The sequence below is a fragment of the Vicugna pacos genome, chromosome 27, assembly GCF_048564905.1.
Source record: "Vicugna pacos chromosome 27, VicPac4, whole genome shotgun sequence".
Lineage (NCBI taxonomy): Eukaryota > Metazoa > Chordata > Mammalia > Artiodactyla > Camelidae > Vicugna > Vicugna pacos.
Genome location: NC_133013.1, coordinates 13,383,062 through 13,388,822, shown reverse-complemented (window position 1 = coordinate 13,388,822; position 5,761 = coordinate 13,383,062). Strand labels below are relative to the sequence as shown.

General features: G+C 52.2%; 1 long non-coding RNA gene across 1 annotated transcript; it reads right to left on the bottom strand.

Moving 5' to 3' along the window:
* Positions 1-1,019: 1,019 nt before the first annotated feature.
* Positions 1,020-4,676, bottom strand: LOC140689698 (uncharacterized). The gene is made up of 2 exons (XR_012064746.1): positions 4,454-4,676; positions 1,020-1,406 (listed from the first exon to the last, which is right to left on the bottom strand). It is a non-coding gene; the product is annotated as an uncharacterized lncRNA (long non-coding RNA).
* Between the last annotated feature and the right edge of the window lie 1,085 nt (positions 4,677-5,761).

Below are 5,761 nucleotides of genomic sequence, written 5' to 3'. Positions count from 1 at the left end.
ACAAGATGTCGGAGATGAGACACCCAGCGTCATATCACAGAGGTCCAGGCTTTATAATTTACTTGATGACCGACACTCGTCATCAAAGTCAAGTTCATAGGAAAAGACACATCTGACCTCATCTCTATGCTATTTTGCTTTGGAAAGAGTAGGTCGCAAACAGAGGAGGAGGGGTGGGGGTGCATCAGCACAGGGGGTTGGGGACTCATCCAGAAGTCCCTTCATTCCGCTTCCACCTTCCCCTGTCCTCTCCCTGCCCCACCTTCTACTGCCAAACAGCACCTCTGTCAAGGACTTGGGTCCCAGGGCGCCCTGGACCTGGGGCTGCCCCAGAGTTCAGTGGCCAGAGAGCCAGGACCAATCAGAAGGAAGAAGGGCTGACTTCTTAGGGGAAGTGGAGGCCGGCAGGGACCCCACTGTACCATGTTAGATGGCATACCAGTGTCGAAATAAATCATGCCAGGGGATCAGCCCCAAAGCCGTGGCCTTTGTCGGCAGGCCTGAAATACGGATGTGCTGAACTTTCCCATCGTCCTTAAGGAAAACAAGAGAGCACTGATAAACCATGAGCTGAAAGCACCGAAACAAACCCAGCGAAGCCGCTCTCCCCACTCCCTCTGCCAGAGCGTGTCTGGTCGGCAGGTGGAAACGTTTATGTAGTCAGTTTTGCAGATATAATCGCATCTTTGTATATTCACACCTTCAACCTCCCCTACTCAACCCCCACCCCACACACACTTCCAAGTGCAAAGAATCTCTTCATGATAGAAAGTGGTACTCAGTCCCCAGCATGTGCTTGGGAAACAAGTCAACTCGCTAAACTAAGCCCGCGTAAGGTTGAAGCCTTAACGTGTGGACACGGCACCCCCACCCGGCCCCTCATCTTACTCCTAATTCCAGAGTTTCCCTGCACTAGTGTGATGAGAAATTTGAATTCTCGAGAGGCCCTTCTGAACATTCTCCCAACTAGGCGTGGTGCTCAGTCCACGTTTGTGGATGATAGCGTGAGGCATGAAGGAATTTTTGTTTTTCCTGAAGTGTCGAGAGGATTTATTTCAACTTGACGTCTAGGGAAATGTAACATTTAGACAAATGAGGGAAATTGTACGAGACACTGCATCTGACAAGAATTCTGTGTCCTGAGCTGTCAACACATAAATGGGTTTTGAAGGAGGACTGAGAAGGCAGGCAGGTCAACGTTGAGGGCCTGCAGGCTTCACTTGGCTGGTCTGGGGCTCTGGCCCAGGTAGGAAGTGTCACGACGTCCTTGGGGATGGTCCCCAGCCCCATGCTGAGTACTCTCCGGGACGGTGTGGCGGGGGTCGGGTATGGATGTGTGGCAAGGAAATAAGTATGGGGGAGGGACTTGCAGGACTAGTTTCGTCATCCTCTGTGCTTCACAGCATCTGATGAGACAAGAAAGCAGAGGAAAGTGGGTGAGAGGGGAGAAGGAAGAAAAGGAGCGATTCATCCAAAAATGAGTGGGAATAAGGAGTGAGGAATGGAGCATGCAGCTGCAGAGGAGGGTTTCTGGGGAGTCCTTCACTGGAGGAAGGAAGCTCGCAAGCTCTGTGAAGAGGCAGGGAGAGGCCAAACCCCCGCCATTCAGGGTGTGGGTGACAACTCACCCTCCACCAGATTCTTAGGGTCAGGGATGGTCTCTGTTATGAAAACCATTTTCTGGTTGGAAGAAAAGGGGTCAAGCCCCTGAAAAATGGGGTCTTGTGCCTGGTCAGGAGAAGGTGGGCAGAGGCCAGTGCCCAGGCTGCAGGGCCAACTGGCTGTTGTCCTGTTTCCCCCGACTCCACCCCCCCACCCCCAACCCCCCACCCAGAAGCAGGATCATCAGATTGTCCCCTCCTCCACCCCGAGCCCACTCCTCCCTGTTTGTTCCCCTCCCACCAGAGCTGAGGGCACCCCAGGCTCAGACGCCGTTCACTCCAGTCTTGTAAACGGTGGAAGAGAGAAGAGGAGGGTGGGGAGGTTCAGGGAAGGCAGCCACAGAGAGAGATGCAGCCCTGACCATGCCCAGCCCGGCCTCCGCAAAACTTTGCTGGGAGCGCAGCCGCCCCAGGGGGACATGGCCGGTGCAGAGGGGTCTCATGGATCAGCTGAGATTCTGTATCCCTTCAAAGGCAGTTGGGGGACACGCTTCATTTCTTTGAGCATCACAGCTGAGTCCAGCTCATTTTGGAGTGATACAGAGTTAGGGGGGCTGTCCCCATTTGGGAAGGAATCAGGACAGAGGAACAGAGGGCCTCTGTCTCCTCGTGGAATGGCTAGGCCTTTTCAGCCTCTTTGCTCTCTCGCTCAGACTTTGTAGGACTGAGGGCCCAGCCCATGAACCCTTGCATGGGGCCTGGGCTGGGAAGGGCTATGCCCTGGTTGCTATAGGGGACCTCAGAGTCTAGCCATGAATGGACACATGACATGTGGAGTCTGTTTCCTTGGGATAGCGTAGCTTCTGGTATGTGTAAGCTGGAGGAAGTGAGCCGGGTGCTAAGAGAAGACGAGAGAGGTGCAACTGGTTGGATTTGGGGGTCAAGGAAGCGAGGCTATTGGAATCTTATCAGGATGTGCATCCCCTTGGGCTGTGTGGGACCAGGGCAGTGGAACCACTGGAGAGCTTATCCTGAGATGCTCTGGCAGGAAGTATTTTTAGGATGGCAGAGAGCCAACGGGTAAGTGGAAGCAAGCAGGAGGACCCGGGGTCAGGAGTCGAGGGCTCCAACACCTGTGTTCTCATCCACGAGCTGCCATGTCTACATTTCTCATATTCGCTTTCCCAAAGCATCTTTTATCGTTAACCCATTGAAACATGGCTTTAACAGTGCTTGTCCTGTGCCCTGACCTGCAGTCTGGGCGTCCATTCTGTAATGGACGAGACATCTTTGTCTTCCACATGAATTTCACCAGGAATTTTTCAAGTTCTGAATGGACAAGTAGGAGTCCGAACTAGTATCACGTCTCCAAGTGGATGAGCTTACATCATCCTCCTCCTTTACTTCGTTCTCTCTCCAATTATTTTTGCTTCTTTTTTCTTTTTATGATTTTTGAGAATTTCTTTAAGTGAATCCTTTTAGTTTGGAGATGAGTAAATTATCTAGTACTTAATATCTTTATTTGCAAGCTTATAGAGCAGAACTCAGTTAATATATTATCCAATCATTTTGTAAGGACATTGGAGTGCATTTTGGGGGGTAAGCTTATCTTATTTTACTTTCTTCTCAAATATAAGTTCCAGGCGTGGCTGGTCCTCCATTATTTAGAGAAAGCACATTGTGAGATGAGCTGGAAGATAGTTTCGAGTCTTGATTCTGTCTCATTCTCCCTTTGTGACCTTGGGGAAGCCATTAAACTGTTCTAAGCCTTAGTTTTTCACTTGACAAACGGGACAGCAGTCCATGTCTTCTACCTCAGTATAGAGATTTGGTCTAGAGAATTATAGACACATATACGCATAAACACAACAAAACCCTGTCAAGGCCCCTCTGTCATTGATGAAATCACAGTTTAACCTTTTGTAAGTTTCTGTGCCTGAGATGCCTGACATTATCTTCTCTGTAATTGATGCCAAGGGGAAGAATGTGGACTCCTTAATAATGGTGGGTTATGGTACCTGACCCCTCTGTGGCTTGGAATTGCCTATGGATACACGTATGCTCATCTTTTCTTATGATGAGCATACGGGACACATCCTCGCCTTCTTGCATCAGGGCCACGTGGTCCTGCCGTCGGCTGCCCGTGCTTTCGCCTTCAGCATCAAGACCTGAACAATTTCACATGAACGCCAAAAATAAACATTTGACATGACCTCCAAGAGGTCATGGCTGGATCCACGCCTGCCTCTCCAGCCTCTTTTTCTCCCAGGTCCCTGCTCTCCTGGCCCCTGGCCCACTGTTGGCATCTTAAACATGCCGAGCATCTCTCGGCACTTAGGCATGGCTCCTGGAGTTCCTTCTGCCTAGAGCACCATTGCCCTCACTCTCCTCCTGCCCATTTCAACTAGGTAATTCCTACTCATCTTTCAGATTTCAGCTCCGTTGTTCTTGGAGAAGCCCTGTACCCAGATCAGGGCTGTAAACTCTTAAAGAACCATGTGCTGCTCCTTTAAAACACCTGTCATCACAGAGAAATATTTTAGAGTTACTTGTAATCTCCACCAGGCAGGGGCATCCTTCAGTTCACAATTATATTCCTAATGTCCAGCACACAATAGGTGCTCAATAAGTATTTGTTGAATGAATGAATGGGCTTAGTATTTGAAACCTGATGCTGGTTTGTGCCGATAGAGAGGACAGGACGCATCTCTGATTCACAGAGAACATGAGACAGAGGCGGCCATGGGTGCTAACCGTTTTGCTAAGAGCCTGGGAGCTCAGTGGCTGGGGAGGAAGTTCGGCTTCTTTTCTCCAGGACGGGCCCCCAGCAGAGCCCAGAGTGTTTAACTTGCCTTCCAGCCCACTGGCCATTTTGGGTCCTCACCCCCTCCCTCAGGTGCCCTGGACCATCAGCTCTTCTCATATCCTTACAGGCCCCCATGCCGGCATCCCTGCTGTGCTCTGTCTCTGGGAAACTTTCCCAGCTCTGTCTGCAGGGCCTGCAGGTGCTCCCCCCCATCAACCATGGCCTTCCCTGGACTGTGAATTCTGCCGTGCCCTGAGCCTTGGCTTTAACTGCTGCCTTCAACTGCCATCGGAATGTTCTCTCCTTAAAATTCTCGGGGGTTGGTGCCCTGGGTCTGCGGCTGGTGGCAGGGACCTCAGGCGTGGGGTGCGGGTGCTCACCTTCTGAGCGGGCTGGGCCTTTAGCATATCACCCCCCAGCAACGCGCGGCGACTGGGTTTGCTAACTGAAGGCTTACTCAAGTTCTCCAGGCGCCCAGGGCTGCCTGCCTGGCCCCTCTGCTGCAGTTTTACAACCTTCCTGGACTCTCCCTGCCTGAGCTGAGAAGAACCCTCCTGTGGGTCGATTGGCAGGCCCAGCTGGGGGGAGATGAGGGCCTTCCAGAGGACTTCCTGCCACCTCGTGTGGCCCAGCCTCCCAGCACCTCTGACCCCAGCTGCAACTGCTGCTGGTTAACAGTGCCCCAAAGCAGCTCCTGCTCTGAGACCCCAGCTATTTGGCTTCTCCACTCTCGGGGCCGGGCCAGGCCTTGGAGGAGGAGGGCCGGCCGCGCTTGGTGCTCAGAGAGTGCAAAGGTTACACTGACAGTGGCTCCTTCTGGGGTCCCAAATGCACGGATGCGTTCAGCTCTAAGGAGTATGAACTTGGCCCTCCGTCCCCTCCAGTGTGTGAGCCTAGCCAGCTCTCTCCTGGGCTTCCGTCACAAGTGGGCGAGTTGGGGAACCCTCTCTGATTCAATAGTGTGTTTAATAAAGCCCTAATGTTTGGTGCCTAGGCGCTGGAGGCCCACCCACTCCAGAGCTGGCTTTGGGCCCTCAGGGCTGACTCTGACCACTCTGGCCCTTCTGCAACAGGGCCCAGTTTGTTCTTCCCTCATCCATTCATTCATTCACTCATCCATTTATTTATTTAATATCTATTGAACCCCTGTGTGTTGGGTGTTAGCTAGGTACTGAAGATACAAAGAGTGCCTGGCAAACAGAAATGGACTTTCCTCCTCAGAGAGCTGCTGGTCTGAGGGACCACCTGTGTGAAGGGGGCCGGCCGTGGGGGCAGCTGGCGGGAGAGAGCTGTGTGAGTTAATGGCGTGAGCCGAGGCTGGGAAAGGAAGCCAAGATGCTACTTAAAACTTGCA